The sequence below is a fragment of the Siniperca chuatsi genome, linkage group LG15 (genome assembly GCF_020085105.1).
Source record: "Siniperca chuatsi isolate FFG_IHB_CAS linkage group LG15, ASM2008510v1, whole genome shotgun sequence".
Classification (NCBI taxonomy): domain Eukaryota; kingdom Metazoa; phylum Chordata; class Actinopteri; order Centrarchiformes; family Sinipercidae; genus Siniperca; species Siniperca chuatsi.
This window is the reverse complement of record NC_058056.1, coordinates 16,543,410-16,570,598: the sequence shown is the minus strand read 5'-3', so window position 1 is coordinate 16,570,598 and position 27,189 is coordinate 16,543,410. Positions and strand designations below refer to the sequence as shown.

The window sequence follows — 27,189 nt, the reverse complement described above, 5'->3', positions numbered from 1 at the left end:
CTGGGGAAGCTTCAGTTTGGATGGATGGAGGGAATGGAAAGGGCACAAACAAAATACATGTGCAGATATTTCACAGCCATAGAGCCCACATACATTAAGAGAAGCCTGTGTGATGTGGAACTTGACAGCTTCTTCTTGAAAACATGAGAGTGAGTGTGGCATCACTGATACGAAAAGATTAAATATGTCCCATGTGAAAACATGACCGACATTGAGGGTTAGGGATTGGACATCGAATATCAAAGTTTAAGAACGTATATTACATATCTCTAACATAAACTGGCAAGAGAATAACACCAGTTGAATCAGAGGGAAAATGACAAAAATAATCCCCTAAATAACGCCATTGCCTTAGGAAGTGTGCAGTGTTCACCATCGCCATGTTTCTCCTGTTTTCCCCAAATACATTTTAAACATGCACAATTCTGGCTGTTATTTACAATACGGTTAAACATGTATATGTCTGTCAGCAGCACCTCCCTTTAAACTGATATTTTTCGTTAACTACATTTGCTGCTCAGTTATATTAGAGAATTCATCTCAAGAGAGTTCTCTGAAAAGCTCTACTTTTAAGTATGAATAAAGTCTCTTAAAATGATATTACATGATCTATACTAATTCACAGAGAGAGCAGTCTTGTTAGTTCATTAAATACTTGTGATTGAACTGCTGTTTCTCTCGCCCATCTTCTGTATATTTTATCTTAATTGAATCGATACCAGCTCCTTGAAAGCTAATTAGAATGCTCTTGAAATATAGAAATGTTAATGAAGAAATGGAGCGCGTCACTTGCACACATGTAGGCACACATATACAGTATAGACACACACACACACACACACACACACACACACTTTATGGGCTGTTTTAAGTGGAAATAAAAACTGCAGAGCTTTAAAAGGACAGACTTGTCTTTGATCCCATCATCTCAATCCTGGGGAAACGGAGCGACCACGTGGGAATGAAATACAGTGCAGGCTTGTTTTTCGGTTTAGCCCTTTGAAATACTTCTCTTTAAATGAAGGGTCAAAAGTGTGTTTGTGTTGAGTTTTTCTGGCAGTGGTGGGATGTTCTGAGATTTCAGTTAAAGGCTCAATTGATGAGTTTGCGAGTTATTTTTGATCTTGTTCTTATTTATCTGAAAATTTCGGCTTTTACAACACTTTGAGGAACTACAATGCTTCATCTTGAAGGGTGGAGAAGAGGCCATATTTTTCTCTCCCCAGTAGACACTGGACAGGTCAACTGGTGAGTGTGGCATCACTGATACGAAAAGATTAAATATGTCCCATGTGGTTTGATCCTTTTTTTTAAACCTGCCAGCTACCTCCATACAGCTGTTTGATACAGAATTATGAATTCATTGCATCGTTTAAGTCCTTTTTTAAAATGACAGACTGATTGTGTTGTATTTCATTTATGACAGAAACAGAAACAAGCTGAGAACACAAAAATAGAGAGAAAGGGGCAACATCCTGTATTTGGACAACTTGAATTTTGTACTACCTCTAGCTAAGTCATACTACATTTGTCATGTAGGGCTGGATGATAGGGCTGAAATAATATCACGACATTACTACAATAATATAGACAAATAACAACTGGTGAAAGCTGTGGTGGACCAGTAAAAATTTCAACTTCTGTTTATTGGGGTTTTGGTACAAAACAAAGAGTACACTTTACAAAGAGCTAGGCTCTTTGTACAGTGCAAAAACTAAGAGCTGGGCTGGGTTCTTTGTACAGGGCTGTTGATAGGCAGTCAGGTACAAGTTCTGGTACTGGTTGACAAGCTGACAGGCAGGCAGATTCAAATTCAGGTCCAGGTAAAGGAGTAGAGTAAGAGTCGGGTTCAGGTTGCTCGAAACCCAAAGTACAGAGCACATGGCAAGTATGATGAACTAGCAAAGGAACAAAGGATCTGGGCTGGTATGAGTAGTGAGTGACGGAGGGAAGTGAGAACAGGTGAGCAGGTGAATGAGGAAGTCTGGTGAAAAAGTCTGAGGCATCTGGTGGACAGGTAGGGAATGACAATTTATGGTTTTGAGGAAGTGGGAATGCAGCTGAAGAGGGGGACAGAGAGGCAGAACATGACACATTACAATTTATGGTTGGCTCCTAAATCCAATACGTAACTCCATATTACATCTGTCAACAGGACTGAGTGGGTTGGTAGGTTCTTCTGTGAGACAAAGAGACAGCAAACATTTTGGCTGGCATATAGATCTTCAAATTGTTTTTATTATTTTACATCCTAGACCACCACTGATTCTTATCTAAGTGTTTGAACAAGTGGATGAAAATCACTAAAGAACTTAGTCATCTTTATGAAAAAGAAATGCATTCAACGCATGAAAAATGCAAACAAAACTTATAAACTCAAACAATGGACTCAGTCTGAAAACATTCAATGAATCCTAATTTGCCTCTCAGTGACTTGTGGGCTGTTACAGTAGCACCATAACAGTGAGACTCCAATAAATCCTGTCACGTCTTTATTTGACAGAGTGATAAACGACTTAGTGGGAAATGAAGCAGGATGAGTGTGCACATTGTAGTGTCCTGGAGATTTACCAAGAAGGAACCAGATATCTTTATTGCCTCTCCAATTTAAACACTTAAAACCCTTCCCTGTTTGTAAAGCACAGAACAAAGGCATTATTGTATTATTATCATATTAAGGCAGAAACATATCCATCAAGCCAAGCTGCTAAATGGATGGGGGGGATGAAAGGTTTTAATTTTTTTTAATAACCTTAAAACCTTACAGCATAACATAACATAATATAACAACATAATATGTTTCATTCAACTTTAACTGAAATTCATAACGTTCCAAACGTTGTCTCCCTCTGAAACCTGCAGTTCAAATGGATCAATGCAACAACATTTTTTAATAGCACATATATATATTAGTATTGATCTTAAAAACATGGATACCTGTTTACATTTTCTAAGGATCAATAGAGTATTTTTTGTTTGTTTGTTTGTTTAAGTTCACCGGGCACTTACCATGATGAGAGAAAGATTTCAGTATTCATCATCCAGCTGTGTTTTCCACTCGCCCCTCGCCAAAAAAGAATGGTTGGCAGGGGGAAAGATTTCTATGTTTATGACTTGCAAGTGTTCACGTTGTCGAAACAACTTGAGAGAGAGAGAGAGAGAGAGAGAGAGAATGGTGAGTTAAAAATGTTAAAGCAAGGAGGAAGATTGTTTTTTGTTCAGTCACAGGCTGCATCACTGATGGAGTTTAAAACGTATTTTGCAGATGAAGCCTTAATTAATGAGTGTGGTGGATGCTCGACCCTCTTACATTAATCTATCATCATTCATCATTAAAGTTATTAGAGGGTGAATTCTGATGCCTGTTTTATAATATCCAACAGTGCACACGCATTGAATGACAGGCCATTTTATACTGACATGCTTATTCAGACATGAGACCGACATGTTAAATTGCTGTCAGATTAAACGGGGCTCAACATTATATCCATTAAATTTGGGTTTAATTACCTTGAGTAACAGACTTTTGGTGATGTGAGGTGTCCTTCTCTGTTTTGGTATTCAGGCACTTCCGTATTATTTAATATCAACTTGGACATGTTGGAACTTTAAGAAAAATCCAAGTTGCCTAGTCATAATCATGACTTGATTGTTGACATGAACATGAAAGTCAGAAAGTGGTAATTATGATAACTCCAATATGACATAAATGTGGCATGAGTCAGAAAGTCAGAAAGTATCAAGAGATAGACTAACACAATGTTGGTTTTTGTCTTTTCATGGGATTTCTTGACAATAAGAAAAATATAGAATAATGCCAGCCTTATCCTTTAGGCATAAACTAATAGTGGAGCCTTGAACGCACCAATGTCTCACTGACTGTATGAGTACACTGCCTTTGTTTGTTGAAAACAACACGCCCTCTGGAGCAGCTACAACAACAGATATCAGACTGATGGCAGCATGTCAGCCGCATGGGTCACTATTTGTCACTGAGAGCTCAAAGGAGCTCATTTGCTTGCAAAAAGAAGTTCCCAGTGGATTCTTCACACAATGCTAATGCCACCATGTCATTTTTTTATCTGCAAAGGCCGTGTTTTCCCAAGAATGCAAGAACGTTTCATAATTTATCAATTATGACACAACACAAAAGAAATAAAAAAGAAGTTGCTTCTTGTGTAAAGATAACCCAAAGGCAATTTGGCTGCAGAGCTGACTGTTGTAAAAAAGAAAAATAGAACACAAAACTGGAAATACTGTACTCAAAACAGTCAGAAAAAAATGGGATGATTATAACATAAACAATTTAGAATTATGTATGTTAATTTTTCTCAAAATGCTCAGTTTAGACTAATTTATTGTGAAATTCTAGGGATGTCCTACAGTCAATTTAGACATATTATAGTTGTTTACCTCTAGTCATGATGAAAGAACTACACGGTGAGTAACTTTGACACCTGACTTGACATTTGAAATATTTAACCGGCTACAACCTTTCAATTACCCTAACCAAGTTGTTTTAGTTGCCTAAACTTAACTATATCTTAACCATTCGTATTTGCTATGAGCATATAGAGTAGGAATCACAAACAGACAGTTAACAATGTTCGGATGTGATCAAAATGAATGTAACAGGATTGCATTCGGTCCTAATATGTTGATAAAAAATTGCCAGCATTTTGTTTCAAATCAAGTAACTATAATGATCCACTAAAAACCAAACCATCAGTGTCCACAGTCATATTTTGTAGATTCAAGATTTCAAAACCAGAAACAATAACAGTTCAATTCATCTGTGTCTTTTCACAGCGTCTCACCTCTTCATATGCTGGGCTTTCACTTCAGCTGTTAACCATGGCCTTGTTGTTGCGATATTAATGGTAATGATGCCCCTTGATACCTGCCTGCATAGACATAAAACTATTTCAGAGCTGGTTCAATGTTGATATAATGTTGTCAATATTTATGGAGAAGGCTATATTTCTGCAAACTAATTAACTTGCATTCAAATTGCATCGCTATTTTGTGTTTCACAAATCAAATTGTTTTAAGAATCAGGGTTCGAGTGCAGAATGATGTATTCTGTCTTGTTTAAAAGATATTGGCACTCATTTCTCAAAATTCTTAAAACAAGAGGAACCGCACTGGGGCCAAGGATAATTATTTCATCCCACTGTATTCTATCACAATTACGTTTTGAAGGATGAATTTGAGACTAAATGACTTGTTAAGACAGTTTCTGAATGTCCTAAACAGAACCTGCATACTGGGCGCAGATTACTCTGATGGGGAGGGCAGTTTAACCAGAATAAACTCTGCACTGGTAGATACTATATATGCACAATGCTATGGATATGACTGTACTATTCATTTCAGTATAGAATGGATCTTAATCATCACATCATATTTAATGTGTACAGGGCAGCATATTGCATGTGAACCAGTGAGCATACACTTCCCTTTTATGCTAGTGCAAGAACACATTTCTATGTAACAACAGCTGAGTGAAGAACAAATAGGAATAAATGAGATGAAATTGTTGGATAAATCAGTGCTTCATCCATTCTTGAACAGCAAAAAAATAAAACAACCTCTAATCGAACTTAAAACAAAACATGTCTGCTCCTGGGAAATGTTTGCCAATGCACTCAGCTCTGATAGCTACTTGTGTCAGAGCTGTTTCAAATGCAGGACCAAACGATGAGGAAACATGCCGGCAGTAAAAGAATGTTGGAGAATGTGAGCCACAGTGCAGACATTGTTGCCTGTGTCACGTACAAGACTGAATGTTCAGATCAGAAAAAAGCTAGAGGTGAAAGGAAATTACAGACACCATAACTGTGCAGCGATGCCCATCCAAACAGTTGTGAGAGTTAGTTTTATGGCACTGGCAAAAACACTGGCGAAAACATTTCAAACAAAACAAAATCCTGATGTCGCACTCCAGCTGTCAAGAAGTGCAGCACACAGCACATATACAGTGACAGCTGTACAGTGTGGTAAGCTCTTATCTGTCAACATGTATGTCTGAACCTCCACACACACTGTAGGTACATTAATAGATCATTGATAATAAAATTAAAAAGGCACTACACACCCACAGTCCACTCACACTGGTGTTTTTCCTTATTTGCCTGGTCACACCTGCTCTCGGGACAGTGGAGGTGTGTGCAAAATGTGCTTGATTGTCACCTTGCTCTCTAGTTGGGCCTGTTAAAGCAGAGTGACTGGGTCATCATTGAAGCTGAGTGTGAAGTAAAAAAAGATACAAAATGACCTTATCTGCAACGTGAATGACTAGTCAACCCTGTCTTCTAGAAATCACATTTATTTACTATTAATTTAAACATAGTGCCACCTGAATTACGTTTCGGCATAATAAGAAAATATTGTCAATGTAATTCAATCTGTGTGGCAAAATGATGATCATTGATGATCAGTGATGATCAACAAAATGTTCACTGACAACACATTTCATTTGTTTTCTTACAATATCCACTCGTAGCAACTACGACCCACCCTGACCACCTCCCTACGAGTAGTGCGTATTACACAAATGTGACACTTCCTTCACTAGGATAAAGGTTGCCATATATTATATTTCCCATCAAAACGTAATTGGAAAAACAAATTAATAGTATATACTAGTAGGAGACACGGTTGGTTGACTTTGTGAACTGATTGTTAAGTTTGAGGAAGGGTTCAGAGTATCACTTACATCAGTTACATCTCTTCACAAAATGTCTATTGTTTTGGTTGCACACATGTGCATCCACATAAAAATATACAAACACTTCATCAGGTTATGCAGAACCTTCTGCCACAGCAGCAGTGTTCGTTCAGCAGCTCAGTAATAGACTACCAATCAATTTTTAAATAATAAAAATTAGCCTGTGTGATCCCTGATGCCGTTAGGAGTTGTACCCTGATGAATGCAATCAGAGGAAAACTGTGCTGTGTTCTGAGATCAATACATCAACAGTAAATGGAGTTTACTGTGGAATCTGTTTCCTATGGCAAGCCACTAATGAGCATTCTTTCACCAAATGGATTACAAATAACTGTAATGTGTCCCATTAACTAAACCCCTCTGAAATAATGAAGAATGGTTGAGAGCCAGAGCGAGATGTGAAAATTAAAACAGCACAAAACTATTTAGGGTGTATTTTGGGGAGTCTCACACACACACAGAGATAGACACCTGTGTGTGCTAGAAACTTTCCTCTCTAAATTATGCATGAGTCTAAATCCCAATGGGATTCTTCCCCCCTCAGTTTGCCCCAGGATAATGTTTTATCCACATGACTCATCTGTCAGATGCAGTTAACGCTGGTGAGTCCACTCAGTCACATGCCCATACATATGCACACCTGCACTCACACACACTACACTTAGGCATTAAGTCAAGTCAAGCTCCTGCTCCTTACAGTTGTGTTGTGTAGTGGAAATGATGGAATCAGGATCAGCTCATTAATGCTTATGCCAGCTGCCACTGAAAGCGCCAGGAACTTGGCTCCTCACCCAAGGTCTGTCAGTTCAAATCTCACCAAGCAGACCGACCTTTAAATGCTGACTAGACAAGGGTTTGGACGCCAGCACGGCCGAGAGTTCTTGCTAAGATCCATCCTTGTGGAATGTGTTGCTGAGCCGAGCTGAAAACCATGTGAGGGACTGTGAGCCAGAGAGCTACAGGGATTGTCTTTTGTGCCTGAGCTGCAGTTGTTAACAAATAACACAGCTTTCTCAGAGCTAACACAAAGCAGCTTCTTGAACCCATCTTAGTGATCAAAACACCTCCGCTTCAACATCACCTTGCACAGCATACAAAAAGTCAACATTTTCCTGTCAATTCTGTCATTTCAACAATTTGATTTAAATTATTTTTAGAGTATTCGATCAGGAACCACACATTGTTCTGTGGTAACCCGTAGATACTAGGCACCTGCATATCTGGACACATATTTGTACATTGTATATAAAGAATCAACAAATAGGCAAATGTTATAGGTCACTCCCGCCCTTAACGATTCGCAAACCCCTCCCCAAACAGCAATTGTCTAATCATAGCTTAGCAACCCTAACTAGGCATGCCAGGTCTGTCAATCTTCAGTCAGCTGCAATCATTAGCATGCCTGACTAACAAGATTACTGCCTACAGTGGTAACTGAGCGTTACTTCTAAGGCCAAGGAGCATCATTAACTACATTAGTTTGTAGGGTTACAGGTTACATAAAAAAGCCCCGTTCGAGGCGCCCTGGTGGCCTAGGGGATAAGGCACCAACCCTAAAACGCAACATCCCCCTGTTTGAATCTGACTTGGGACCTTAATTGCATATTGTTCTCCATATCTCTTCCTCTTTTCCTGCCATCTCTTTTATGTTGTCTGTCTAATAAAGACATACCATGCCCAAAAAATACCTTAAACAAAAGCCCCTTTCACACTAGCACTTCCACTGTGTGATATTTCCCCACAGTGAGGGAACAAGTCCTGGATGTTGTTACCATTTAGGGTCACATTAGCAGCTCTGTCCATTACAAACTCCTGCAACCTCGGCCAAACCCCTCATCCAAGGTAGCATTACGTTTACCAAACACATTGCTTACTCCTCATCCCAATCCATACTGTTTGAAACAGGATCAAGTGATTTCTTAAAACCCCTTTTACAAGTTTCTCATTTTAAAACAAGTCAGCTGGAGACATTTTCCACCAACTTAGGTTACTAACATTAATTAGCTAGCTAGCTGCAGCTGATAAAATCTGCCAAATAGGTGTCATTTCAGCCGGCAAAATTGATCATTGATAAATGACAAACCTGTTTTTGTCTACCTCTGTTTGAAATCAAGGACCTATTGTTTCAAGAATTACTATAAATTTGGATGGTAAATCTGCCATCGTTATCGTTGTAAACTGCTAATGCAATGTGCAAGAATGGAACGATTGACAAACGTAGCAATAGTAAGGAAGGCAGGACAGTCAATTGTGTCAGACAATTACTGTATTACAACTTTGATAAGGCACAATTAGATTAATATGTTACTTAACAATAAGTGTAAACACAAGTTGTCACAGCTGAGTTGTTCATGTTCTGTCTCCTGGATGGGTGTGTGCTGTAATGGTGATTTTGGGTGTTTTCATCACTGGCTGCTGGTGTGTTTATGCATGTGTGTGTGTGTGTGTGTGCGTGTGTGTCAAATGAGGCCTTTGTCAGCAGCTGTTCATTATGTCAGTGAACAGCACTGGGCTGAGCTGTGGGTGCAGGACATTTACAGAGACAATCTGCTGTCAGTAAACACTCTGCTGTTGGTGTTTTGTGCCTCTCCAAAGATACAAATGAGCCTGAATTAGTCGCTGTTTAGGCTGCATTTCCATCTATCCAGTCAGTGTATTCAGTCCGTTGGGTTAGATGGATTTTTGAGAACTTGTGGGTGATGTGTTACTTTTTGTTGAAATCCACATTATGTTAGCCATGTACAGTATGTGTGCAATCTACAATCATTTAAATGCCAGATGTCGAGGAACTATGTGGCTCTCTAGGAAGGTAAAGGTTTAAAACAATTTGAACACTTGGAATTTTTTGACATCATACTAGTGTTTTTTCTTATATTACAAATGAAATGGAATGGAACTAAATTCCCCACCAGTGCAATTAGATATTAAATTTAGTCAAACTAAAATTAAAATTCATTTTCGTAAAGATATCAATAATCATATCATTGGTGTTTGTATTGACTTGTTTCATTTATTTTGTCAAAATTGTGATTACCAAAAAGAATCAATTAAAATTTAATTTATTTTTCTACAGTGACAACGCCTCCTACATTAGTGTTCAACAGGTGACGTGAATCTTTGGTATCAACTGACCTAATTTGATTGGTGCAATATCTGTTTGGGTTGGCACTGAAATTAGTTTGTTATATATCTTCAGTTCCAACAACCTAACAGGCAGTTCTGTCCATCTGTGATTTCATCCTTCCCTGCATTACTCCATTATTGTTTAGAGTGCTGAGGTCACAGGACTACCCACTGCTGTGGATTTTGACAGTCTGGTAACGTTATTTGCCATCATCACATCTCAAACCATGAAAGAGAGACAGCTATTGGTAGCCAGACACCCTCCTTCCTATAATGTGGGGTGAACACCACGCTGAGTGCGTGCAGGAGTTTATGGCACTCAGCAAGTGTTAAAATAACATGAACAAAAAGTAATATCTGGTGGGAATCAGTGCTAAAGTTAGCAAGCTAAACTAACTAGCTTCCACTTTCCGATTTCAACAGCAAGACGGGTTTTCTCAAATGAGAATGTTGTAAAGAGAGAATAATGGTTGCCTGCCACCTGCTGTGTGGACTGGAAAAAGAGAAAAAAACATTGTACGTTCATAGTGTGGACTAGTGGTTCCCAAAGTGCATGTGTGGCTTAAGGACAGATTAAAGATTTATTCCCATTTTTTTCACTACACACTTTTATTAAAATTTCATCTTACGTTCATTCACATAAAAAACAAGGTAACTTTTATATTAGCTACATTTGTATATTACATTTTCAAAAGTAGAAATTAGCGGAAGAAATTAGCAATAAACATTGAAAATCACTGTATTAAAATGGTTAAATCTTACTTAAGTAAATGTACATACGTTTTAGGATAAAATATACCTATAGTACCAAAAGTGAAAGTACACATTATGCAGAATGTCCCATTTCAGAATTGTGTATATAATATTACTGGATTATAATTTGTGATGCATTAGTTTGTAAAAATCCCAATTTTTTTTTCATTTGGTAAAGGTGGGACTAATTTAAACTACTACTACTACTTATATACTGCTGGGTAGCTTAATCTATTATATATCATGATTTATTTGTATATATATTTATTTGTATCTATAGCTGTCAAATAAATGTAGTGGAGTGAAAAGTAAAATGTTTGCCTTCAAAACGTAGTGGAGTCGAAGTATAAAGTAACATAAAATGGGAAAAAAACTCAAGTAAAGTACAACTACCTCAAAATTGTACTTAGTAATTGAGTAAATGTACTTAGTTACTTTCCACCACTGTTTTTACCACTGTGTAATTTCAGTCTGACTTTAATTTCAGTGTCAGTCTGTTACTGCAAACACTAAACACCATCTAACTGCAATCAAACAAGCTTTCCACTAAAACATCCTGTAGCCTAATTTGTGAATCCTTTTTCTCATCCATTAGTCAGCAGCAATAAATGTATATCAAAGTAGCATTCCATGCTTCATTTTAATATGTATTATTAATTAAGATAAGGATAATGCAAGGCTTGAGTATGCTTTGGGAGAATACAGTATAGTTTCACTAGGCAGCAGATCAGAGCTGAACTAGTGTACATGTCAACAAATGATTTTCCTGCAGCTGTAAACATCATGCTTTTATCATGCTAATCAGTATTGAGCACGGCTATGCTAATAAAAATAGCAATGTTAAACAGAACCTGATTGATGTACAGTATGTAGAAGTACAAAGGCATTGATTTTACTGGGTGGGGGAGGATTCAATACTACCAATATCCCATTTGTTTTTAACCTCATTATCTTCCAACATCCTCTTAATTTGGAGGATTATTCAAGCAAAAGACACTCTGAGTTTAAATCCCATCTTTCCTCATTACTACTTTGTTTTAGTGACAAGAAAACCAAGACAGACGAAGAGACTGGCTACATGGTGAGTAAGCGTATATGTGACAGGCTCTTTATAAATCATCCTCTGTTCAGAGTTCAGTGCATTTAAAGTGTATTACCACTTACTGTAGTTGGGAAAGCCTATAATCTCCCCCAGGATATTCCTGCCGCCAAAACATCTGATTAACTCGGGAAAAAGTACTCCTCATCCTTTACAGTCAAGATAAGACAATATAACAAGACAAAAATCCATACTGAGTGAAGAAAATCTGTTGGTTACAATATAATGTGAAAGATACAGTTGATTTTAATACAGTATTTGGTCAAAATGTAGGCGTTGCCTTTCATCCTTGTGTTTTTCATTGTAGCTTTAGTTCAGGTTGTGTTAACAGCCTGTGCAAACGTTCATGTCAGCAAAATGAGATTAGCCAAAGTAGAAAGGTTTCCCCTCCTGTTTTCATTAGCAGACCTACGACACAACCTCTGACTGAGTGTGAGTTCAAATTAATACAGTTAATAGTGTTTCTTAATTTTCACTTCACCTCTTTCCTGTGAGATAAAAATGCTTTAATTAGTTTGGCGATTCCGTGAAAAACCACACCGCACTTTCATGCTGCTGTGTTATAATTGTTCAGCAGTTGCTATAATATTCACTGCAGGCTGTTATAGAGCAGCAGAGGTGAATGTGTGTGTGTGTGTGTGTGTGTGTGTGTGTGTGTGTGTGTGTGTGTGTGTGTGTGTGTGTGTGTGTAGCCGGGATCACTAAGTGCATAGGTAAATCAGTGGTAATGCCCAGGCAGACTATTTCAAATAATTGAAGCTGACATGCAAGCACACACACGTTTGTACTTTTACTTGTGAGGACCTGGACAGATATAATGCATTACCTAGCTTACCTGCATTACCAAACCTAAACTTAACTATCACTTCACTCTAATGACCAGATGACTGGTCTGTGGAATATACTGTTTTTTGGTACAGCTCGGTAACACGGCTCTGTTCACAGTGTAGCAGCATTGCGAATAGACAAACTTCAATATAAAATACCACACAAACAAACAACAAATAATAATCACATTATTTCTAGGTTGACAGAGAAAGCTGTATATTTAGGAACATGATGCATTGATGCAGAGGTATATTCTAGTGGCAGGAGGCTTCCTTCACAAATTAAAAAAATGCATTTGAACCTTGATACACACGTCACGTCCCGTCAACTCTACTCGTTTACTTTGTGTGGGGGGTGAATGTGACATCGCCTCATAGTTTTGGGGTGGAGTGTCCCAGGGTACATCATAGATTTTTCACAGATGTTTTTTCGTGGTCTAGAGGACAGACTTATTGGATTTTCTCTGGAAAATGGAAAAAACCGGCACCAGGATCAACAGTTACTGTAATAAAGTAAATTACTCAAAGAATTCTAAATGTGGAAGTTAGTCTTTAGATGGGATGTCTTATCTCAACTCTTACACTAAAATTAACCTAAACAAGAGAAGAGGATTGAGTCTGTAGTAGTAGTAGACACCTGGGGAACTTCTGGTGGTTTGTAAAAATGCCTTGTGAGAGGTGTATACATATATATATATATATATGTATATATATATATACACACATTAAATCTCATCAAGGTGAAATTACAGGTCCGTCTTGACGTTACTGGCCTGGAACACTTTTTCTTCTGTTTCTACTCATCAGACTCACTGTGGTGTCAGTGCTGTTACAGGTTGAGTATAAGAGAGGAGGCTGCAGGTTTACAATCTCATTTTGGTGCTGCTTTAATAAGAGTACAATATTTTCACTTGAGGGCAACAAACGGGAAGTAGTGAATGTGTTTTTTCTGTTTGTAAATTTATGGATGGTGCATCCAGCAATCTCTAGTGCTTCCTCCTTGTAGCTCACAATTGAGCATAATGTGAATTTAAAGGGAAATTCCGGAGAGATACGTCAAACGCAACTGTGGCAAAACAACATTTATTGAGGCAAGCAGCGCAAGCCTCCTAAAGTTTTCCACATTAACTTAAATGTTCACATAAATCATTTAAAATGCTTGTCACTGAGTCCAAATGAAAGTAACAGAAACACTGAATTAGTTATTGAAGCTAACTGCATATATGGGTGTACTTACTGTATGTGGAAACCAGTTGGCTAATCAAGGTAGCTTTTTATGCTAGCCAACTGGCAAACTGCCATTAGAGAGCTGAAGCAAACTAAGCCGGATATGGACAAAACCAAGTTACAATAAGTACCCACACTGCCACACTTGTAGTTTTTTCATGGGAGCTATAGTTTTTTCTGTGCTCACAAAGTAATCGTTGTTTACCTTTGTTAAAATCACTAAGGTTTCAATGTCTAATATTCGGTGCCGTAGTGGATGCCGATTTGTCTTAGAATATGGAAAGTAAACCCTGGGAACACACATTTTTTCAGAGAGACCGATGAAAGAAATGCAGCTCCCATGAAAAGTTTAAACTCCTATACATATGAACAACACTCTATTATCTGTGTTAGTGTAAACTTAAAACTACCACCTGTTCAGTGATACTACATGCAAAAGTTCACTGCTATGTCAAACATCAGATATTGTAATTGAAAAGTTGTATATTGAAAAGATTTGATTTGTAAAAATTCTGTCTAACTTGTCTTTCATGATGTCTTGTTTCCCGACCATTGCATCCTACCAGTTGCAAATTCCGCAATAAGTTCACAGCTAGGCTTTTCAATGATATGTTATGTGTTCAGATAAAACAGTATGCAATTTTGGGATCATTATTACACATCTTATTTATGTTAAAATGATTTGGATGTTCAGACATCCCAGTTAAGAAATCCACACTCGCAGTGTCATAGGTGTAAACTCAAACAGAGGGAGAAAGGGATATTTGAATTTTAAGAACGTGAATGAGCAATAACTGTATATTGTAATTCCCTGGTAATGTGCTGTTGGCACAGCATGCAGCTAACAGCAGGGGTAGGCGAATAAATCAGCATATGCTTCATGAGTTTATTCTATCCAATCTTACAATCACTAGAGAGAGAGTGATAGAGTGAAAGCATAAGAAAGATAAAATGCAACAGTAAGTGACAGATTAATGGATGGCATGAGGAAATAATGGCATGTTTCATCAGGGAGCACTATACTTCAGAGACTTATCATAAAAGCAGTTAAAAGCCAGAGATTTAAATCTTAAATAAAAAGAAAACATAGAATAGTTTAATTGAAACAACTAGCCTTATAAATCACTGTGCAGTCTGAACGACCGGTAACTGCAAATTAAGAAATAAGTGACAGTTAATGCATTTATATGAAATTGTTGTTAGACTTGAGGTATGAAGCCCTGAAGGTGGTATGGAAGAACCTGCTGCCTGTCATATATTCATTCAATACTAAAACATTGCCATCCTTTTAATATTTAGGTCAAGCAGAACAAAGTTATCTATGTCCATTAACATGTACTGTAGATATTGATCCGGATTTACAGTAATCTGTTCATGTGCATGTAAAACTGAAAGTGGGGCTACATTCAGGGCAGATGCCTGTTCATATGGAGCCGCAAAACTGCTGCAACAGTTGATTCTAAACTATGTTTTTTATGTATTCCTACATGTATTCCTAAACACCTGCTGCAAGATTTCACTTATTGACTTCATGCAAATTATGAAACAGGAAAAGGTGTTCAGCCTCAGCTAGCGAGCATCTGTTTCACCAAGCAGTCCTTAGCGCTTCCAATATTGTTTGTGACTAGAGGGCCATAACATTTACATACAGTAACATTTACATTTACATGTTCCATACTGTAGAAAAATGACAAGTGGTAATTATTGTAGATTTTAGCTTCCATTTTACAGCTGTAAAAAGTACTACTGACCACAGTAGGTAAAATATAACTCTGAACTGGTGCTTACCACACAGGCTCGCCAAAATATTAGTCCCAGTCAGTGCTTAATTTGGAAAATCAGAATGCAGAACTATATTTTTAGAAAATAAATTCACAGATTTTAACAGAGGAAGTGCCAGGTTCTACAAAATGTTGTTGGTGCTGGTCCCAATTTGGGCAGGGTCCAAATCGTGTTCTGGCAAAAATTAAGTCCTGGTCTCTGTCCACATAATTTTTGAAGAAGTGATAGTTTACTCTGCATGAGAAGATGTAGCAAGAGATTCTGCAGTTTCTCTACCGGTTTGAGTGGGCGTGAGTGAGGGCGATTCTGGAGGATTAAAGAGATCATGGTTTCACCATATCCTGAACATTGACGATTGTTAGTGCTGTGGCTCTATAGGCTGGCATCAGGATCTTGAACTGAGTCACCACAGGGAGCCAGGGGTGAGAGTGCAGGAGCAGCCCTTCTCCAACCTTCCTGAGTCCTTTGCTGGTTCAATAATAATAAAATTACTTAAATTACTTTTTTGAAACTTCTTTAAAAAATACAAAGACTAAAGCAAAAATATTGTTTTATCCTCTCCTGCTGAAGGGGATATGTCTCTGTCTGTACCCTAATCTTTAGCATTTTTTCATTGCAAGTAAAAAATTATGTGCTAGAGTTTCTTGATATGTTTCTAATTCAAAACCTTTAAGTAAGCAGAATCAGATTTGATTCAAGGTTCAAAATACTGTTTCTCAAAGTTTCATTACTTTGAATTTTCACTCCCCCATGTTATAGTTGACATTTGACTAACAGACTGAGGAAAAGTGAAAAGGTCACAGCTCTATTTCATCAGGAAGTTTATTTCTCGCATCTGACACACTCTTTAGTGCTTACAGTTTTTTAATACCTCCTTCTTCTTTCTCCTTTGCTACACCCTCCCGTGCTCTCACTGTTTCTTCTCATCTTGTTTCTTTGTTTTTGTATTTTTTAGATTTCTCTGTTCCTGTGTAATTCAATCTTTTCTCTCTTTCTTCCTCTTTATCTCTATACCTGCACTGCATTGAGGCTCACTGGAGTGGGTTGAAGCGTCATATCACATCAGTAAGTCAGCTCAGTCATGTGCCTTACGTCAGGAATCTCCATATTTCCAACAGTCTGCCATTAGCCGGGCTGTCTTGAAGGTTAGACTTAGTGCTACAACAATTAGTAGCAGAATTAGTTTAATTTCACTGTCAAATTGTCTCCTTCAAATGACTTGAGAAGGTAATAAAACTTGTCATTTTGTGCCATAGAACGCAGATTACAGGTTTTAGTACACAGCAGGTAATTTCTGTAATTCGCAATCTGACTTTAATGCTGCTTTGCATGCTGTGATGGAATTTATTTAAATCTCAGAGAGTGGGGTACACGTCACTGGTTATTTGGTTTGGTTCTCTGAGCCGTCAAATACTATCAGCAGCCCTCCTAATTTCTGTAAAAAAAGTCCCCCTTAGGGTTATTTTTGTTTAAAAATCACCTTTTCACTGTATTTTCCATTAATTAAACAAGTAGGAACAGGTGGTGCTCTGACCTAAGTGCTAACGCTAGCAGGGCATGCCCACAGTGGCAATGCTAACATGCTGATGTTTAGCAGGTATAATTTTACCATGTTCACCTTAGCTTGGCGTGTTAGCACGCTAACATTTCCTAATTAGCACTAAACACAAAATGTCATTAGTTTTACTGATGACAGTCCAATCAACTATATGGTCATACATGTAGACCTGATGATGGTGCTTGGTGAAAAGTTAAGGGATCACCAAAATTATTACAATTCATCCTGAGAGGGATGTTAGAATAAAAATGTACATAAGTTATCCCATTTATGTTTTGTTCTTAGTAGCCTTTAAAGTACACAGCAATGCTGTGTGTGTATGTGTGTTATTAAACTTGTGTCTGTGAGAATAACAGGAATGCACCCTGCCATCCCATGACCGACAGGGCAGGTTGACACCGCACCAGATGGTCTCATGAGTTGTGGCTGCCACCAAGGCCGCTCTCACGAGATAGACCTGACAACACCACTTTGTTTCTTTTCTTATTGTAGCAGTATATACTTCCCCCACCCCTTAGAAAACTATGTAACAGGGAATCTCCTAAACTGAATAAAAAAGAGGAGGCTGCATGGATGCACTTCAGAGTGAGTAGGAGATGTAACTGAATGCATCTATGCTTACTCTCCTCGAGTAAAACTTAAGTTAATGCCTTTGTCTTTCTTTCCTTGTATATGATTTAAATGTTCTAGGTATCTTGAACCTGACAAGGGACATGAATGTTTGTACCAATTGTCATGGCAACTCATCCAATAGCTGTCAAGACATTTCACACAAAATCAGAAATGTCAACCTTATGGTGGCGCTAGAGGAAAAGTCAGTGGATCACCAAAGTCATTAGGAGTCATCCACTGGGGACCATGAATGTTTGTACAAAATTTCATATCAATCCATAGAGTATTTGTTCAGATAGTTCAGTCTGCACCAAAGCGGTGGACCGATCAACAGACTGACATTGTCATCCACAGAGCCATGCAACTAAAAAGCATAAAAGGGATGACATTTTAAGTACTGACTGAAAAGTATATCAGATTTTTATGCATTTATGCCAACTTCTGCCAACTATGCACCTCGCACACATTTCACACATTATCACTTTCTGTTCTCACCTTCTTCCTCGATGCATCCAGTTTTCAGTGAGAGTGGTTGTGGGAGGCAGAGTCCTCCACCACAGGCAGGTGTGCACTCGCTCTGCGAGTCTGATCACTAATTCAGTGAGATCAAAGGTTATCCACTCAGGGCCCATTTATAACAATGACACCCTCTGCTAGTCAGCAGCAGTATGTCAGTTCAGCAGGCAGAGCTGCAGATGGTTTGATGCCTGTCATTGTCGAGCAGTTTCAACCTTTCACCCATTCCTCAACTATCACAAATTATTGTTTTCAGACAGATTAGTTTGTTTGCACCCATAATTCAACAAAAGTTTACAGAGAGCGACTTAAACACACCTCCTCCTCCTGTTTGTCATAAATACCCACATTTATTTATACTGTATATAATGATATTTAGAGGCTGCAGCATATTTCACATTTTGAATCACACAATGCAAGTTAAGTACCATACATACTCACTGTGACTGCAGGTGTGTTTGTTGGTGTCGATGCCAGATGGAGCAGCTTGTGAATCATGGTGGTAGCAAAGATTCCTCAGAACACAAAGTAAACACAGAGTTATCTTTAAACTAGTCTAACTCTATTAAAGTAAAGCTAAACCACAGTATCCCACCAAAATCTGCAGTTGCTAGTTTATGAGGTTCAGCAGCTAAAATGAATGCAGTCTGATACAGCAGGCCTGCAACAAATCTTCATGAAGGTTATGATGTTCAGTTTTTTAAATATAATCAGCATAATGATAACATGTGAAAGAAAGTGATGCGACAGATGAACACTGTTTACAACAACACTGAAATTTAAATAAAGAAGGGTGATTTAAAAGGGATCACTAAAAATTAAACCAAAGGAGCATCACTGCAACAGGAAAAGGCCTGAGGGGAAATTCAAAAAGCCAGACAACCAAGTTAGTCAGACAGCTTCAAAAAGTCTAATTAGATATCTGCTGAATTTATGTTTTAATTTTCAGAAATCATTAGCATGCAACTCTAAATCTAATTTCTAAACCAAATATTCAGGTTTTTCATCACAGATTCAAATCAGTGTGACTGGGACATAGCGCATTTATTTGCCCAAAGTATTTCCCAAAAGTGGAAGTAGTGGGACTTTGTTATAAAGCCTCAAAATCTCTTAGGGAGTTAGATTGGGATGGATGGGCCAACAAAAGGTATGACTTTGATTTGTTTCCCTTTTTCCACCAGCAGTCAATGTTTGTTTCTTTTCCCTAACCATAACCAAGTAGTTTTTGTGCTTAAAACAAACCATACCATAACCACATCAGATAACAGTCATATGAATCATTTGTGTTTTTTTAGAAGGCAATGACAAATTATGCAATGCGGTTGAGTGCGGAGGATTCAATTTATAATCACATCTACTTACCTTAATGTCTTACATGTATATTTAAAACAGAGAATGTTGGGTCTTAAACCTCTGTGGAAAGGTATCATCCTCCAGTTCTATGCTGATCAGTCTTCAAAGTTTCTTTTTCTGAGGGCTTGTTACTGTAAAAAAAACCTCTCCTCTTCCCTCCCCTTTAGTCTCCATTTTCCTCTCTCTTGAGCGCCTCTGTCCCCTCAGAGCTGCAGCAGGAGAATGACAGAGCTCCTCAGTTGTGGCTGAGGGCGGTGAAGTCGGTTTGGAGGTTTCCTCCTGTTGGGATTTACAATGGTTAAAGGGGCAGCAACTTGTGTATGTGTTATCAGAATTATCAAAGATAATCAAAAATAATAACTGTAATAAATAAAGTCCTGAAGAGAAATGATAGCCAATTAATTGATTGAGTCTCATATAATATACTAAACTATCAGTTTGGAACTTTGATTAATAGTTAAATTAATAACTATAACCAAAATTACCATTAATAGCTATTAGGTTGAAGGATTTGGAGTTAATTATTCACTCTTGTGCAACATTAAATAAACCAGCATAATTATACACAAGCATTGATTAACAGATAATAGAAACAAAACCACACAATGTCTCTAAATACACTAAACTACAGAACAAAAGGGTATGTGTGTGGGGGGGGTTGAGATCCAAGATGGCTGCTTGGATCCAAAATGGCGGCTATGCTGAGGCCGCATCATAACAGGGGGAAGCACATCACAACAATAAAACTAAATAAATCAATACATGTACGTTCACAAATGTAACACAGTCCTGTGCTTAGCCATGTACTCTACCATGCTATGCTATGCCCAACACTCCAGAAATGAGAAATACGGGAGAGGTTGGAGTTACTGCTGGCAGGTTGAGGGATAAGACTCCCACCCTGTGTGCTCAACATCATCACTAGAAGTTGACTGAGACCTGGAGCTGAGGCTGAGCTGACGGCAGTGAAGACAGCTGCCTCCTTAAGTGACAAGAGATGTTACGGAGCTTGATATTACTGCAGGAGGAGGCATAACGGCTCACAATTCATGTCCTCAATATCATCACCAGAGTGTGCCCCAGAGGTGAAGCTGACAACAGCAAAGCAGGTTATGATAATGAAATTACATACAAAATTTTGAAAGGGTGATAAATTTGATAGAACTTTTGAATCAGTTTACTAGTCTGATTTATATTCAAGCTCCTGTAATTTGTTTTAAACCATAGCAAGACAGACATTTATCAAACAAAATAAAAACGGATATGCAACATATTAATCCCAGCTGGTTTTGTTTCTCCTGCATAGTCAGTCTAAAACGAATGGGACTTCAAGTCTGTAGCTGAGCCTCAATTCACAGAGCAATCCAAAACAGCTGACTCTGCAGCTGGTTGTGTGAAACCAACGGATACAGTATACCCACTCCAACTCTTGCTGCTGAGCATATGGAAGATTTAGAAGAACATGAATTAAATCATGCCTGAAATTTCTCAACCAGAGGAAAAGCTAAGAAAGCAATTCAAGCAAAAGACAAACTTGAATGAACTAGCGAATGGAAGATTCCACTTCCACAATATTTGTTCCCGCTCATTTTCGCTGTGTGTCACTCCAAAATTTAAGTCTTCTTAGTGTCCAGTGTTAAGCTAACTGCCACACTGCAGCCTATGAATCCTTTCTGATTGGCCCTTTTGAAAGTTGGAGCATCACTGTTATCTTTCACTCCAACATGCCATTTCATCCCAACGGCCCATAATTTACGTGAACGCTGGCTTTCAGCACATTATTAAACATGTTATTAATGTTGCAGTGAGAATAAAATATTAAACCACAGTGAATTTTCTCTCAGTGTGACTGCAGAGAAGAATGAGGAGTGGCAAACATAAAACCAGGAGCAGCTGGGAACAGTTACAGAACACTTTGAGCAGGAAACTGCAACCTGTCCATTTCAATACTAAGAAAGTGCAGATTTGGGAAAGAAAAAGGATGTGCGATGGTGCGAATGGTTTGTCTCCTTTCTCTCCCTTGCAAACAAGCAGTGTCTTACTCTTCTGAACCAATGATGAAATAGAAAACACACTTGTGTTGTTGTTCTGACAGCTGTTCATTTTGACACGCTGCATTGGTGACGGCTCGTGTGTGAAAAGCACACGATCTGAATGTATGATGCTGCTGTTACTAGTATGAATTTGTAGTGGTATGCACAATACTGTTTGCTTCACATTAAAAATAAGCTTCACCACACCTCTATAATTTACCATACCAAGTACTCATGAGCTGTTTAATATTCCCACTTGAATTTCTCTGAAAATCAGTGTAATCCTTACTTAAAGGTGGGGTATGCGACTCTGGAGAAATCCAATACCATGACAAATACCCTGATATAGAGCGAACAACAACACAGCAAGTAATGTAACTAACGTTAGCTAGGTTGTGGGTTAGCAAACTGTCACTACAGTTGCTGCTGCAAAGCTAACAGCCAGGGAGGAAGAGTCAATTTCCCAGCTAGCAAACCAGCTCCAGACAGAGATACTCACACCTATCCTGCTACTATAGCAGTATAGGTGTACTATAGGTGTACTATAACATCACAACAACAGCATATCTTGGCAAACTAGACAGTAAGCTCAATGTCCGCAAGTCATTTAGCGTTACCTGACACACAAATCATGGCTGGAATAGTGTTGTGTGGCACGGTCTGAGCCACTTTGTTTGTTTCCCATTTACAGAGCCAGGGCTGTGTACAAACACTTGTGTGTTTTTCAGCACATACACTGAATGGACAGCTAAAGGACAGTGAGGAGATATTCGCTGAATTTGACAAAAAGACGTGTAATGGATTTGAATCGCATACCCCACCTTTAAAACAACATGGGCTAACCAAAGTGCTTTATAAACATATGCAGAAGAAAACAGGTCAACAGAGCAACAATAAACAACATATCATGCATATACCCAGGCAGAGAGAAGATTAAATAATAGCAATTAAGGTACATTTAAAAGCCCAAGAAAAGAGGTGGGCCTTTAGCTGTGCTTTGAATGACTCAGTAGAGGTGGCAGATCTGATGTGGTGGGGCAGTTTGTTCCACGGACTGGGGCCCACAACTGAGAAGGCACGGTCACCCCTGAGCTTCCGCCAAGCCTGAGGGGCGATCCAGAAATGACTGGTCAGCGGACCTGAGTGAAAGGAGGTCAGATAGGTAAGGGGGAGCCAGTCCATGAATTGCTTTGTAGACAAAGAGTAAAGTTTTAAAATGACCTCTAAAACTGACAGGAAGCCAGTGGAGGGAGGCAAGTACGGGGGAATATGCTCACACTTATGGGAACCATTCAAACAAAAAGTTGTTTTTTTAGGAGCGACTGAACCACTGTGTGTTTAAAACAAGAGGGAAAATAACCTGTGGAAAGGCAACAATTAATGACAGACAGGATGCTGAGGCCCACAATATCAAACACCTCTTTTAGTAGGAGTGAGAGAATGCAGTTAGATGGGCATGTTGTGGGCTTCAGAGAAACTACTTCCCGCTGAAGGGAGAGACATGCAGATTCAACCTCATTAAAATCAGACAGGGCTACAGGAGGATCAGGAGGTACCACAGAGGAGGATACGATTTGCTTTCTAATATCAACTATTTTGTCAACAAAGAAGTTGAGAAAGTTTTCACAGGTTGCTATAGAGGGATCAGGAATAGTATTACCAATTGGGTTAATAACAGCATTTATAGTGGTAAAAAGGACTTTAGGTCTATGGTAGTTTGATATTAAGTCTGAAAAGTATTTCATTCTCGCTGCTATAACAGTGTCCTGGTATTGAGTCAGGTGGTTTTTAAGCATCTCGTAGGAGATTTGGAGCTTGTCTTTCTTCCATTTTCTCTGTAATATTTAAAAACTCAGAAGCAAATTTGTTTGAGGAATCATCAATATGGATGTTAAAACCTCCAACTATAATAACTTTGTCATAGTTCAGCACAATGAAGGACATAAGATCAGAAAATTCAGGCAGTAAATCCGCATTTGGGTAAGGAGGGCGGTAAACAACTACACACAGGATTGGCTCTGAGGCGCAGATTTTGAACATAAGAGTCTCAGTTGAAGTTAAGTATGTAAAAGCAATTAAGCAAAATCAAAAAAGTTTTTTTTCAAATGACAGCAAGTCCTCCCCCATGGCCAGAGGTTGTATGGGAGCTAAGAGAGTCATAGCAAGGGGGACATAATTCCAGCAGCTGGGCCTGATCACCAGGTTTCAGCCAAGTCTCAGTTAAAAGCAAGAAGTCCAACTGGGCAATGGAGATAAAATCATTCTCCTCCTTCTCTTCAAGTATTCTGTTCTTTTGCTTGTCTTTGAAGTCTAGATGCAATGAATAATACAAATTGGGATAACGGCGCACACTTTCGGACAGTTTCTCCTCAGAGGCATTTGTTGTTAAACAAGTGACTTGAAGATTTGGGTAAAGAATGAACAAAGAGACCTTAAGGTAGCTTTCACACATAGTTGGGTTATTTGGTCCGGACGAAGGAAGATAATCAATTTTTCGTGTTCATACTGACCTTTTACAAACAGTAAACATGACATCATGGACTGACGGGTAACTCAATGATTGTTTTGGCAACTGTTGTTTTGCATCATCAGCTCTACATGGACCCGCATTGGGAAAAACCATGTATGTTGTCCAGTTGTTTAATCCACACTAGAGTTTGATTGACAGCTTCCACACCAGCCTTAACTAACTGAACCAAACAGGCAAATTCATCAGAGTGTATTTGAATTGCACCAAACAGGTTAGCTGTGAAAGACACACCTTGTCTCCTGAAAGACAACTTACTTTCGCACCTCCACACACCTGGCCAACTGCTTTGGAAAGTGTTGATTACCTGTGTCCCGCATTGGAAAGGGGGTTTCAGATGCTGTTAGATGATCCAACAACCACTTTGTTTGAAGTATACTGAGACCTTTAGAATGATTAACCAAAAGTGCTCATAATAAGAAAGCAAAATAGTTTTTCAGTCCTTTTCACCATGCTCCAAAAATAACTCATATGATATAAATGACTGAAAGTTCATTCTTGAGCTTGGAAACAGTAGCTGACAAAACAATCTCACCACAAGGTCCATTTAGTAGCTGTTCCGGAGGTTTTGTGTTACACAATCTTCCTTAGCAGATGGAGTTTTCCTATTTAAACAGCTACTAAATGGACCTTGTGGTGAGATGTTTTGTCAACTGCTGTTTTCCAAGATGAAGGAAAACTACTACTACATACACACATTGTTTTGTCAACAACTGATGTGAGTGTTTTCTGATCTAGGAAAGTAAAACTACTTGATTAAGGTTTTTAGTCATGATTAAGTTCAACTTCATATCTAAAAGTAGCAAAGGTTGGTGCGAGACAGGAACTGAACTGCAGTCTCCAGAGTCTTTTGTGAACCAAGATGATTTTTCAGATCAACAAAAGATTAATCAGATAGCCCATTAATAGGAAGGTTTTTATGAAGCCATTATTCCTCTGCATGACTGTTAAAATAGAGAGCTTAATATTTATTCTCAACCAGACCACAGTAGATACACGGCAGACATCTCTATTGTGCTTGTCGAAAATCCTTTTAAGTTATCGTTCTGAAAATCTTCTAGCTTTCAGCAGAATTCACACACGTGTACAGTAACACTTGGTCCTGCCTTTATCTGTCTATGCTATCTAAGTCCCTGCCAGGAGCCACTGAGAAATGTCAATAGTGAGCTGTATTGGAGAGTCATTTCAAGATCAAAAGACTGACCCTGAACCATATAAGAGCCTGTCCACTCATCGGCTCTCGGGGGAATTGAGTTGTGCGATTCAATGAATACAGATCACTTCGGCTTTAGGCTCCATTCTTCACTAGGATGCAGTATACATTAATTTGATTGGAAGTGCTTGTTGTTGTAATCTGAGAACATGTGCATTTTCAAGTTTGAATGTTTTAAAAAATAACCGATCGGCCCGTTGGAGTCTTTCAGTGACAATGTGAGAGAAACTGCAAAAATTATTATCAGTAATTGAATATTAACAGTTGACTGGGCAGCAATTACAGTAAGCTTTAATAAGGATCAAAGAGAGATCTGAAAAATATTGGAAGTGGTCTATACCGTAGGTCTGCAGGAAGCTATTAGGCAACCTTTAATTAGATTTCACTGTAATTATAAGCAGTTTATTTAGGAACCATCCTACAAATTATGTTGCTGGTAAAATTGCCCTGTGTGCTGTTTTAGCCCACCAAAACCCATCTTTAATAATATTTTATGTCCTTTTATGTTATGAAACACTTATGTTGTCAAGCAGTCAACCAGTGTACATTTGTGCAGCAGGGACAATTTGCACATATGTTTGCTATTCAGTTGTTCAAACTAAAAGTGCTGTTATCTCATTCTCTATTAAATTTATGCAAATTAAAGTTATGATGCACAGAAACCCTTGAAAATAGCTTTGTACAAGCAAATAGCCTCTTGCATCATCATATTCAAGTGTAAATTACTGTAGGTGCTTCATCTGTGAAGCTAATCCACCAAGGCTGGAAACCTTGTGCCCTGAAGAGTACTTTTTTAATTTCAGTGTCCTCTGATCTGATTGAAGATTCCAGGATCGAAAAACCATCTCCTTTGCTTGATCGCCTGAAGCCTGAGATAACAATACCTCCATTACAGCAATGACAGAACCCTTAGTGGCACCTTTCAGAAGGTACCACAGTAATTTGTGGGGAAGTGTTTTTGGTTTAGATGCAGTCTGGATATGCTTGTCTTCACCTCTGAATAAATATTTTGTGAGAAAAAAATATAATAACAGGTGCCAAGAGGGTTTTATTAATAGATAGACACTCTTTGGTCATGTCAGTAATATACAGTGGTGTGGGAAAAGTGGAAATAATGACCTAGTTATACCCACTTCTTTGGATGCTGCTCTGATATATCTAGTAGAAATAAATCACAACCTTGACCTTTAAAACAGCAGTTGACAAAGTTCCAACTCAAGTTCTACTTACGCACTTCTTCTGGAGCTTCTGGCCATATCACATTGTCTTCATCAGCAGATGGAGTTTGCTCAGTTGACAAGGAAGTGTAGATGTTTTTCTGAACAACTCTAGGACTTCTGATCGATGTTAACTTACAAGTTGAGCTTGATGATGAACTGGCAAAAAAGAATTAAGGCCTGCTTTGAAAGATTTCAATGCACTAAGTTGCTTAAAGAGGAACTCCACGCTCCAAGGTAGATTTCAGATGGTTACTCCCCGGACTGTGGTAGCAGTTGCTGTGCAAAGTATAAATAGCAAAACTCTGGCTGGCTGCCCCCGCTCCTCCTGTCCACGTGTTGAAGTGTCCTTGGGCAAGACACTGAACCCCAAATTGATCCCTTGCATGGTAGCTCACTGCTATTGGTGTGTGAGTGTGTGTGTGAATGGCAAAAAAATTGTAAAGCACTTTGGATAAAAACGCTACATAAAATGCAGTAATTTACCTTAGCCCTATCTGGTAGCGTTAGCCAGCCTTCACAGCAACTATCTCAAAGGGGGCGTATATGTGAGCTAGATATCTAGTGTAAAAGCACCGGCGGACTCTCTGTCTTCCCAGCAGAGAGACAGAGAGCCCGA

General features: G+C 38.6%; 1 long non-coding RNA gene across 4 annotated transcripts; it reads right to left on the bottom strand.

Annotated features, from left to right (window-relative positions):
* Nucleotides 1–1,549: 1,549 nt before the first annotated feature.
* On the bottom strand, nucleotides 1,550–27,189 carry LOC122862206. 4 transcript variants are annotated; one of them, XR_006374650.1, is made up of 6 exons: nucleotides 26,584–27,189; nucleotides 19,590–19,859; nucleotides 18,669–18,742; nucleotides 4,818–4,904; nucleotides 3,010–3,141; nucleotides 1,550–2,856 (listed from the first exon to the last, which is right to left on the bottom strand). It is a non-coding gene; the product is annotated as an uncharacterized LOC122862206 (long non-coding RNA). The 4 variants fall into 4 exon arrangements; XR_006374647.1 differs by lacking the exon at nucleotides 4,818–4,904; XR_006374648.1 differs by lacking the exon at nucleotides 4,818–4,904 and having other exon boundaries at nucleotides 1,550–2,179.